General features: G+C 39.4%; 1 protein-coding gene across 1 annotated transcript in view; it reads right to left on the reverse strand.

Moving 5' to 3' along the window:
- LOC129114066 (glucocorticoid receptor-like) overlaps positions 1-12,977 on the reverse strand; it is a 63,305-nt gene that overhangs the window by 22,275 nt on the left and 28,053 nt on the right.

The raw sequence follows: 12,977 nt of genomic DNA on the forward strand, positions 1-12,977 counted from the left end.
GCACAGTCGTGTAAATTGGTTGGTAATGCAGCAAAATGATGCAAACCAAACTTTGAAAAGCATTAATTTGTAGTATAAATGACTGGGAGGTTATCTTTAGTTGAAGCTCTCTGACTTAAACCCGACATATTTGATGGTTTGTTAATTTTGATGTGCTCGCTGATCGTTTTCTCATTAATGCCTAATTTGCAAGCAAATAAGTCAAACCCAATGAAGCCTACCAAGAGCTCTCCTGTGCAACTAAATCACACCCCAAGACACATAAAAAGCCTTGTTCAAATCTCTTGAGAAACCTGCCTAGACTCACACAGAGTTGTTATTATCCTCAACTGTCTATAATTAGACTTAAAGTAACTGAGACAAATGAACTTGATGACCTGCTCAACTAGTCACCAACACAATTTGGCCAGGCTGTATTGCAGGCAAAACGTAAACATGTGCACTGAGAGTACTCAAGGTTTAAGGGGGGTGTTGTGGTCAAAGAGGCTCCAAACTAGAGTGTTAGACTGACACTGCTGTGTAATCCAGGACAGGAATTTAACAGCATTAGAAGGGCTTAAATCTTTTCTCCCTTGTTTGTTTTGGCTTCTCATTGGAATGTATATGGGCATCACGTAACAAACTTGATAATGACTTTGTATACAGGCCTATAGATATCTCGGTGCCGATTCTGTATCATGACGGCATCCAAGTGTTGTTGCTACCCGTGTTCTGTTCCTAAATGGGTCTTGTGAGCGTCAGTCCCAAAGACCAGGAGCCATCCCCGCCTATCTCCCCAAACAAGCAGAACCCAGTTTCACAGTGGCCCGAGCTTCATGGTCAGTGGAAAGACGACACTTGTTTATGTTATTTTCAACCGCGACCAAGTGGGAATAGAGGTGGTGTATCTTGGAAGACGTCCAGCTAAGAAGTTTAACCATAGCTTAACACTGAACTAGCCAACATCATTCCAAACACATTCATCTAAAAAAAAAAAAAAAAAAAAAACAGCAACAGCAACACATTCAATCACACTGTTTTGCATCGTCATCAATCAGCTAAGCTATGATATTGAGAGTATTTTAGACAACCAGAGTTACGCTATTTGAATCCCTACTAAACAAACTCAGAAAGTATAGGCACCCCTCTCTCCAACTCTCTCACGTTTCCACCGTTGTCTTCCTGCAACAGACCGGATCATTCGGAAGTTCCAGAAAAACATTTTGTTTCTCTGTAGGGTTCTTTCCATAATGTTGTAAGACACTTGTCAGTGGCAATAACAAGCACTTAAAATGTTGGTGCGGAATTGCCTAGAGCAGTTCCAATGAAGCCCTTTAAGCGGCTGCAGGGTTCTCAATCAATACTGGACCAATTTCAAAAATTGTGGTCCCCATTTGTCTCTTAGACATAAATAAAAAGGGAAAATAGGGTCCAGGTGTAAAAAAAATAGGGAAGATAGAGCAGGGAGCTGGTTCACAGTCTGGAAGAGGAAGTCTGATCCTCACAATGATGATTATCTGTATGTGGGTTTGCATAGATTTAAAAATACATTAAGTTCAACTGAAGCTAGGGTAAAAAAAAGAACAGTGTTCCGTTGCAATAATAATTATAGGGAGTTAGTTTTGTGAACTTAAATGAACAACAAAAAAACCCCCACAGATGTATTATAACTAAATGACTTTGTTTGGCTCATGTGAAACTTATCAAACCCACAATTATAACTGTTCAGTCTCCAGCAGCGGTACTGTAATCAACCTCAACGAAACTCTGATCTCGATTTGACTCAAATCAAACCTGAAACTTTTTACATCACAGCCCAGTGTTGTTATTAGGGTTTTTGAATAATAATAACAGGATTTCCCACAGTAATTACATTGCTTGACATTCATTTTGTTCAGACTTATTCTGATCTGTAAACACTATGGTTCAACTGTATCTGCAACACTGGCACTCTGCATATTTTGGCAGATGCTTACTAATATGTACTGGTCTTGCATTTGGACCGACAGTCCGGCAGTAGTAGGGTATTTATAGAAACGGCCCTCTTTGAACCTCCGTTATGAGTATGGTGTCCTGCTATATGCTCATCTTTCTGGCTCTCTCATTACTTATCAACTTAAAGGTGCTATGGCCGGATTGGAGTGATGATGTCGTGCAAACTAATTATGGGGAAGAGCTTGTCCTGTGATGGCTCTCACGGGTTTGCTTGGCCACAGGAAAAAAAGAAAGACAACCAGCGAAGCGGAAATCACATGACACCAACCAACCAAGTGAAGCGCGTGAATGCGTTTAAACAGTATTTCCTTTTTAGTTTTCAGATGATTAGAGTTTTTAATCAGTAACATCTGCAATGCAATACTTAATCTAAAGTTTATTTTAATGTTTAATATTTGTGTAAATGGTCTTTTTTGGTAGGGGAGGGGGGGGGTTTCCATTTTTATTATTTTATAGACAAGTTATAAATATGTTATACATATTCTTAACAACATAACGCTACGAGATGAGGCAGTGGAAAAATGTTAATGACAGCCTGCAACAACTAAAGTGCCTGTAGCAACTATGGGCGGGGACTGTCTGAACTGGTATGACCTGCTGTGTCACTGGGGAACCGTATAACAGTGACGGCAGTGGGAACCAATGAGGGGATTGGTTTTTCCATTAAGATCAAAGCTTTGTTGGCCCAATGTGTGGGAGCAGAGAGTATGAGAGGGGCAGTGGGAGAGTGATGTAGAATATGAGAACATTCACAGTGTTGAGGCTTGACCCAAATAGGAAATAGGAAATAGTAGACATTTGGGGAAACTAATGTTAGCAGTGTTGTTTCTATCTTGCTTTTATTAATGTATAACATATCACTGTTGAGTCCCAATTTTAATCTACACAAATGTATAAAGTTAGAATACAAATCTTTCTAAATGTCTTCCTAGTCGTTGTTTTTTGTGGTTTTATGTTCATATATATACACTTTTGCATTTTTATATTTCTGTGTACAAAATAGCTAATGTTTATCATTTGTCTTCTTGGACCTCCTTGATTTCTTTGTTTATTTGTCTGTTACTGTGTATTATTGAGCATAAGTAACCGGAGTAAGATGAAGCTGATTCTGATTCTAGTGTCGCGTTTTGCAACACTTTTGATGACTAACACAGCTGGATGGCAGCTTGGATGGCAATCTTTTTTTCGTGGTTTTAAAAATTGCAGTTTTTGTTAATACCAGAAAGCATTGATAAAACCTGAGTCAGTAGAAAGTAAGAAAAAACTTTTTTATATTCCATGCACATTTTTCTCAGCTGAATTGTTATGATTTTATGTTAGTTTCTGCTTAATATTTTGTTCCATCTTTTTATGTTAACCTTGGCACATTTTGAACACCCTCTATGCTCTTTTTATTTTATTATAATAAATGGGTTCCTTGAAAGGGTCTCCTATGCATTATATGAGAGCCATAAAGAACAGGGTAAAATTCTACATTGAAAAGAGGAAACATGATTTTAGACCCATCTTAGGGTACAAACAGACTCAATTTAAAGACTGAGACAATATTTATTGGACTGTGTGCTTATCAGATTCAGTTAGGAACATCAATTTGTTTTTTCCATTAATAAAAAACATCAGGAAATAAATTATTATATATATATATAATAAATTTATTTTTCCTAATTTATATACATTTTTCACAAACAATCGCAAATACCCACATTCGAACAGCTTGAACATAAACATATTTGGCATTTCAGCTTCAAAGTGGCTCAAATGATTAATCAATTGTTGCGGATACATTTTCTGGCAATCGTTTTTTGAGAAAATTAAAGGCTTTTAAGTGCGCCTTATAGTGCGGAAAATACGGTATATACATTTTTCACAAACAATCGCAAATACCCACATTCGAACAGCTTGAACATAAACATATTTGGCATTTCAGCTTCAAAGTGGCTCAAATGATTAATCAACCTTAGATTTTATAGCAGTATGTAAACAGGTCCTTAATATCGCAATGTTTGTTTTGTTTTCCTCAACAAATTCGCCTTGAGTGACCCTGGAACAATTACCAGACTTCTGTCTTTGTGGTAATTCACAGTATTTCATTAGTGTTGTTGTTATTATAATCATTATTATAAGTAGTAGTATTATTTTGTTATATAATTATTGCATTCTGTGCTAACTGGCATGTGGAACAGCCCATCACTTAAATTTAAAAGGCATATTAAAATGTACACATGTAACACAACACATGTAGATAATAAAAACAAAACACAATCAGTTTAGATACTGTGATATACTATGCTGTCAGATGAACCAGGTGTGATCCATGTGGGTTTTTTTATATGAAATGTGACAAAATAAATCTAATACAATTATTTGGTAATACTGTGTAGCCCTATTGCATCATCCACCCAATACTTTAAGAAAAGCTGTTCTCTGCCTTTTTAATCTATATTGTGCAATTCTACTGTACTTTTCGCTTCCTGCCTTTCCCTACTCTCGCTTCTTCTCTCTCCAACACATCTGTCGCTCTCACCGACGTTCTCTCCCTCGTCTTCTCTCATAGTGCATTCACCCCTCTTCCTCCTTCCTCTTCCCCTCACCCCGCCTCATCTGCCAAGGTTATATAATATTCATATTACTGCTGCTGGGGCAGCCCCCCCTCCCGCCCACGCTCAGCCTCTCAGCCAATCGAGTGTCCCGACTGGCAGGAAGTATGGAGGAAGTCAGGCGAGTCATGGGATTATCCAACTCACCTACCCAGAGACAAGCGTACACAGCGTATGTGTGTGTTATCTGTGTGCATCACTAATAGAAAGCGTGTGTGTGTGTGTGTGTGTGTGTGTGTGTGCGCGTTAATTTGGCCTTTGAAATACTGAGTGGAGCCTTTCTCTGCTAGAGAGGAGCACAGTTATAAAGCTACCCTTGTTTCAGAAATCATCATGTGATTGTGTGATGGCTGTTTCTTTTCTTCTCTCTTTTTCTCCCACTTAACTCCACTCACCCACCCACCCCTCCATCACATCTGACAGCCTACATCTCCTTCAAAGTGCAGTCAGTTCAATCATCATGTCAGACTTTTCCTGCGCTCCCCCCTGTGTTACTTGAACAGTTTCAGTTGTTTTCATCCACACAAACACACACACACACACACAAACCATTTTCTCCAAGCAGACGCAGAGGCGAGGGCATTTTTTTCAAATTCTCCTTTCACCTGACTAGGACCTTGTAGCCGTGCAATTATTCCTTCATTCTATATCATTTGAAAATACTATTACTATTAATAATGATAATGATTACAATAATAGCTATGCTTTTGTATAGACCCTATCAATGTACCAAAGGATGCTTTACACATATGGAGGAAGAACAAATAACACAATTTCATCCAAGATAGAATTTATAATCCAAATGATGACAAGGATCCTTTTCATCCGAAGCAGTGAACTGTGCGCCAGATCTTTTTCACCTCGCCGTGTGAAGAGCGAGAGCCAGAGTGAGCGAGGTGAAATGTGAAAGCTCAGATATGGAAAAAAACAAGTGTACAATTCAGCCAACACTTTGATTTCCTTTCATGCACGGAGTGACAGTTGCTGTTTGAGCCATCCCAGTTATCCCACTATTGTTATGTTTACATTGTATATTGTGCCGCTCTCTGTCTGTCCATCTTATGTGTTTTCTATAATAAAGTGCAGCAGATGCTCATAAAGAATCATTAGCGAAGGAGCCCCGGTGACATCTCATTAACAATAATTTCCACTGTGACTGGCAGCGAACCAGATAACTTTTCATTCAGATTCTGAAATAAATAAGTTGCTGCCGTCCGCTGTATGACAGATACGGTAGAAAGAAAAACATTACAAATCAAGTAGAAAATGTTCAGCTGATTAATGATGTGTTTCAGCTTGATTGCCTGCTTTATTGACCTACATTTTCATTTACATTTGCTTTAATGCAGGGTAGAATTGCCGCTCAACACATAAAAAACTAACAGATATATACACGCCGCTCCAGGGACCCAATGTGTACATCTTTCTGGAAGCAGACAAGAATAAGATGAAATTAAGCTTCATAGCTGTGACTGACCTGACCCTCAAGGCTGAGCAATAATTCAATACCGCCGTTATTTCTTTCAGTGGAGTCATGTCGAGATGATCCGGGGAGGTTGTGGGCATATTGAGACAAAACGATTATGTTGCCAAAGCAGATGATAACGAGGGTATTTAAAACTGATGAAACAAGGTGATGAAACACGACAGGGAATTTTTCAGGATTGTTCAACATCAAGCGGGATTTTTTTATCTCCCTGTTTAACAAGACGGATATGATTGTGAGTTTCCTCCTGTCTGTGATAAAAATAGCATTACTGGGATATTGATTTCAGACATGCCGCATCACCCGGCGAGGTCCAGCAGGAGGCTCACCGCTTTGCACAAGCTTCAGTTATATTTAGAGAGCCCAACACTAGAGTGTGAGTGTGTGGGCAGAGCAGAGAAGCCCAGAAAATAACAGATCACAGTGAGGAGACATCTGAAAAGTGTGTTAACAGGACACTAAGTCTATAACTTTGATCTACAAGACAATGTCCAGAACAGAAGAGAGCAGTTGAAAGCTGCTAAACTGAGGAAACGACTCCTACTGTTCTTGTCTGAGAAGGGTACGGTTTAGGCGAGACTAGGTCACAATCCCTGGAGCGTAGCTATGCTGTATTGGAATGTGGAGCTTTACAGGAAATTGGGCCACATGGTGTAGACCACAGGGGGCTAAATGAAGGGCAATGGCACAATCTTTCAGGTTCATCCCTGATATATCAAAATGAGTTATGTTCCACAACACTAACAGCATGCGTAGCAATATATGGATGATCCACTCAGTTAGGGTTAGGGTTATCACATTTCAGAACACTTTCTGTGTTTCCTGAAGTTTATACGTGTTCTGTGGCACCAAAACACCAGAAAAATGTGGTGATGGACGGAAAGAGGAATGTTCTGAGCAGGTGGATTTTCTGGGGTTGAGGTTACAAATGAACATAATGTAAAGAAAATAAATGAACTTAGTGGCTACAAAACGTCAAGTCTTCCATGATTTAAAACTTGATATTAATGTGCAGGGGTTTTAGATTGGTGGACAGACAAAACAAAACATTCGGACAGCCTTTTTTTTTTATTTTTTTTTAACTATTATTTCTATTACTGATTAAAACTAGGGTTGGTAATCTTGAGAAACTAGAAAGACTTCACTAGATTTGAAATATTATCCAACTGAAAAACCCAGCCCAGTGGTGCCATCTCTTTTGCTCCAAAAAGTCTCAACATCTATTGAGAAAGTCGCAACACTTCCAGCCCCTTCAGGTCTCCTCCAAAAGCCACTCCCCCAAAGTTATCAGTATGAACGCAGTCATATCATAATGGAAGTAAACAACGAGCGTGGCTAGCACTCAGCTGGGAAAGCAATGAGTGTGCGCAGGTAGACAGGAAGGTGGGTCTTCTAGTCAGACGGGTTCATTACAGTCCTCCAACAACATGACACATACCATTTTTTTCCCCGTAAGAGCATTTTATTTATTGATGGCTTAAAGAAATTAAGAAAATGTATTTTATCAATCAGTTGATTATTCCGTTAAAAAGGACCTGTAAAAGGATCAAATATCAAAAAGGTCACGAACAACATTACCATTAGCTTACCTTGATTTTTAGAGACTTTTAGGGACAGAATGAGATAATCAATTAACTGACCAATCCTTTAAGCAAGGAAAAGAGTGAGAGAGTGAGGGATAGGGGAAGGGAGGGGGAGAGAGGGAGAGTGGGAGGGGGGAGAGAGAGAGAGAGAGAGAGAGAGAGAGAGAGAGAGAGAGAGAGAGAGAGAGAGAGAGAAAGAGGGAACCTTCAATTGCTCCCTGCAGATTCGATTTGCTGCTGACACATTGTGTGTCTTAAATCAGATAGATGGCCAGAGCCTGAGGGCACAAAGCACCCATTTCCCCTGGTGCTCTTATGTAATTAGCTTTCACTTAGCACCTTAATGCTTTGCCACCCCCAAAGTCTTCCCTCTCCCTTTCACCCACACTTCCCCTTTCTTCATCTTTCTCTCTCACAACAGCATGTTGACTGAAAACACCAGTTTCGTTCTTCCCCAATTCATAAATTATTACCAACAATGTATTTACTATTAATATAACACTGGTATTCAAAGGGCAGCTTTGACAATATTACAGTTGGCTTGTATTGTCACTTTCTTTTTTTGTCACTGCGAACAAGCAGCAGTCCCACGCAACATGTAAGCCGACAGCGATTACATAACAGAAAGCTTCCCTTCAGCTATATAAATATTTATCAAAGCCATAAACATGTACATAACAATGATATCAACATCCTACTGTTGGAAGATTTTTTACCCACAAATTCAAGTCTGAGTTTGGGCTAAAGATTGAAACAAGGAAATACATGAAGGAAAAAGTCAGCAATTTAATCGACTTGGTGAACTGGCATCAAGGCAAAATAAAGAAAAAAGGGAGTGGAAAGCGGAGGGTTCGCTTTGGTGTAGTAATAAGGAAAAGAAAAAAATCGTCCACAACTCATTCCACAGTTTGGCCTAAATTTTCTAGAATAAAACATCTAAAAGTTTAAACATACACAGCAGAGAATGAGAGCTGGGGCTGAGCCAGTGTTGAATGTCAGCCTTCTGTACACAAACTAGAGTAGAAGCTGAAACTCAATATGTGCACCCGGTATCGCCCCTGGAGGTCTGGCTTGACACGGCTTATGAAAATAAGTGATTGTGTCTGAGGAAATGGAGACGACAGCTAGCTAACATAACTGCCTGCTAGCATCAAGTGAACGGACGGCATTTACTTCTTTCATTCAATTGACATTATACTCCCCTGCGAGCAACCAATGAATAGACCTGTCACTAACGTCAACCAAAGTGTGGTAGCTTTAAAATTGATCTTTTCCCCACTGTACTGTGTATCTCTGCTTAGATTAAGCACTTGATGTATTTCCATTGGGGTCAGCGTGAGGACAGGACTGTGGCATTCAGCATATCTGTGATTATCTTTACAATTGTCCTTTTGAGAGGAGTCTGCCGAGCCCAGCGCTACTGTAGTCAGGATTTTGGTCTGTGCTGCCAAAAGGCCGGGGTGACGATGGAAAACAGGTCACACGTACTGTACAGACAGGAAGGCATGCAGACAGAGCTAGTGGGCAGAAGATGAAGAGAAAATATGTACTGCGGTAGCGACATTAGCAGAGGAGAGCGGTGACGTTTAATGCTGACTAATGGAGGGTCATGTCTACATACGCCCACCATCTCTTACTGCAACAACAGATTAATGAAGTTTAAGATGCAAACCGAATACTGCTGACAGACAGGAGACAGGCAGTTACATTGTGGCTGTGCGGGGTACTCTTTAGGGTCGGCTATCGAGGACGAGATCTGAAGAGATTTGTTGAGAAACGTGCTTTTCAATTTAGTTTGTTGTATCGCTGGTGATGCATGCATCATTGCACATGTAACATAGCAGACTAGTTGTATTGCTTGTAAGTGGATCCAAGCTGTGAACAGTGCTACTGTGCAATGTAATCACATTGCCAAACTAGTTTCCTGTCACGGAGAAGTCTGTCTAAGGTGACAAAGCGTCTACTGCAGAGTGAGAATGAGATGGCATCGTCACATGCAGTCCAACAGCTCAGAGGTAATTAATGCCAGCACGTCCAGCTCCAGAAGTTGTGTATGCAATGGCATTTTTCATTATTTAACCTCACTGCAGCATAGCTCTTTTTCCTTTTACATGTTTTGGTTTCTTTTAGTTATCTAGTAATACAGAAAATTAAGAACCAGGACTCTACAACAACAACTACAACCAATAACCGGAACAGAGATCAGATTAAAATCAGTTTAACAACTTTCAAACCCGAAAATCCCCAGTATAAAAGCACAACTCCACGTCAGGATTTTCAGGTAACATACAGAAATGTTTATTTATTTTCCATGCCCTGAGTTTGCAGGGAAAGGTACTGTAGTGAAAAGTGCAGACCTAAGAACAGGTCCTCTTAAACGATGCATTCACATGCAACTGCAGATTGGGGAAATGTACTTCCTTCCTAATTGGTCAGCAGAGGTTAGCATGGAAATGCAATTCCTCTTTTTTGCAGTCAGCTCTCAGCTTACTGTATGTATAAACAGTATATTCACATGCATTATACGACAAGTTGTCGTCTTGTCAGTTCATGCGAGCAGCTGCACTGTTACCAAATATAGGTCATAGCAGATCACAAACTGTACATGAAGGCACGGCTTTTTATAACTTTTTGCTTCATCACAAAAGGGTGTGTTCTTTTATGAACATTAAATATTAAAGTCCATGTGCGAGTTTTGTGTCTTCATGCAGGCCTGGCTCTAGAAAGCAGTGGGCCCTAGGCAAGATTATATTTGGGGGCCCTCTTTAATTTGTTTGGTGTGTGTGTATATGTGTGTGTGTTTGAGAGAGAGAGAGAGACACACACACACGAGCACACGCAGACAAAAGCAAAACTGCTAAACTATTTTTAAAAACTACAATGAATAAATGGAGATTCATTTTCATGGATTGAAATTGCTGAGATATTTTTACAAAAAGTCGGTTATTGCTCACACTGAAACAGTATATTACATCATATTTCACTACAGAAAACCACGTGTATATTGTGGTTTCCCTCTTTGTTGAGCAGTAGCGTATAGACAAAGTTAATACCGTTGAAAGTCCAGCAATGAACTACATGGATCAAAGATTTTTGGTTGTGTGTCAGTTCTTAAAAAATGCAATAATCCTGATTAGTATTTTGTATTTACCTCACATCTATTGCCTGTTAATTATGTTGCCTAGCTAGATCTGCTCTGTTCAACACACCACATGCATTTCCAGTGGAGCAGAGCTTCTAGGACACTACTGAAACGCACTGATCAGGTGCAATCACAAGCTGTCTGTAGTTTTCCGCAATCAGCTCCGAGGGCCGGAACCAACCCGGTTGAATATCGATCTTTAAATCACCTGCAGTTGTCACCAGCTTGGATCTCCGCCAGGTGTGTCTTCAAAGACCACCGCTGTACTGTGTGATTGAATGAATAGAACCCACAAATGACTAACACAATATGCTGTGCCTCTAAGTGCACTGTAGTAGCAGCTGGTGGTTGGAAATGTACTCATTAGTGGCCCCTACTGGCCAGGGGCCCGGTCATTAAGTGAGGAGTCAGCAAGCAGTCAATGACAGTGTAAAAAAAAGGCAATAAGAGGCGTTTTGATGTGTGAGTCACTGCAACCACAAGAGGTCCTTGAGCATTCAGCCAGAAATGGTACGTAGTTTGCTGCAGTAGAATACGAAATTAGCCTGGCAACACACAGAGGTGCTCACTCACTCACTCACGCATGGATGCACACAAACGCACGGACATGCACAAACACGCACGCACACTCACACACACACAATCTAAGATCTTCCTGGCAGAGATAACAACTAGTCAGGGATGTATTTATCCAAAGAAGTTTGAATATATGAGACCGAAAGCAGCTTTTTAATGAACCATTTCAATGATGTACTGCAGTAGTAAAGGTACGCTGAATTTATATTCCTGCCTGCTGATGTTTTGTTCATACCGAGGCATAACTACAGTAGGTGGTGGTTCGCTTTATAGTCCATAACCTGTGTGTAAATGTTTTGTTTACTTGTTTGGCCAGACACTTGTGTGACAATACCTCAAAGTCCACATCATGTCTTTATCTAGATGCAAATATTAAAACATATTATTGGTGCTGATGATAGGACATCTGGAATAGAGTGTTACATTCCCGGCATGGAGTCCAAAAACGAGTTCAAACCACTTTAATATGCAAAAGGATATTTTATATGGTTCATTAAGGTAAGTTATGCAATTGTTAGATCTGCTAAACCGTATTTGTTGACAACTGTTTTATCGTCTTCACTCTTCAGGATTTGGAATATTGTAATTTATTTCAAAATATTTTTTAGAAACACATTTTTGGTACCTTTTGTCCTGTTCAAATAAGTATCACTTTACACTTCTATATGTGATATACATATTTTTTCTTTCTACCTGATAGCAAACATGGGATCATAATCAAAAGTTCTAGGGAGATGTTTGTTATTTAATAGAAATTCAAAATCAATACATGTAAAAAGTCGTAAAAAAATTTTTAAATGTGTTTTGACGATTAAGAAGAAGAAAACATATCATTATAATTTCATTTTAATGAAGAAAACTAAATCCTGAACTGATACAATCAGGCAACTCTGTTTTATTATTATTATCGTTATTATGATTTCATTCTTTTTATTGTCGTCTCATCTGTAACAGACTTATTTATAGCTGACAGTAAAAGGCCAGTGTGGTTAAGCAGTTCAACCATAATGGAATCGAAACAAAACGGCACTGCACAGTTCACCCAGCCTGCAGGCGAAGCTATGTGGTAGAAACAAAACAACGAATGAAACAGAGAAATGTGGTCGAAAAACAGATAAGACCAGGGAATAAAAAAATAAATCAAACACATGTGGTTGCTCATCTCCTACAATTATTCAACGTGTTCTGTATCACGGCGTTCAAATCAATGCATGTGTGTATAATTTGAATCCAACGGTGTCCAGGGGCGCGCTGAAAACAGTTCAGTCTTGTGCATTAAAAACCGTAAAATATATTTATAATAAAACTGAATCAATATTTGTTTTTGACGGCTGTCAAAGTGCCTGTGAAGGTGAAGCGAGGCCCATTTGAGGGTTTTCTTGGCCATATTTAAACTGTGAAATAGTGAAAACTAATAGTATTGTGCTGTTCTGACTGCAGAATTAAAGAAATAAAACGTTTCAGATAAGAACACACAAATCAAATTCTTTTAATAACATTATTTCTCTCGTAATGTTTTTTTTGCAAACTAACTACATTTTAATGTGTTTTCAGTTAGAGCCAAGCTGGCTGCTGGTGCGACTTTAGCCTGCCACATTTCTGTGGGTGATATCAGACCA

The sequence above is a fragment of the Anoplopoma fimbria genome, chromosome 24 (assembly GCF_027596085.1).
Source record: "Anoplopoma fimbria isolate UVic2021 breed Golden Eagle Sablefish chromosome 24, Afim_UVic_2022, whole genome shotgun sequence".
Taxonomy (NCBI): Eukaryota; Metazoa; Chordata; class Actinopteri; order Perciformes; family Anoplopomatidae; genus Anoplopoma; species Anoplopoma fimbria.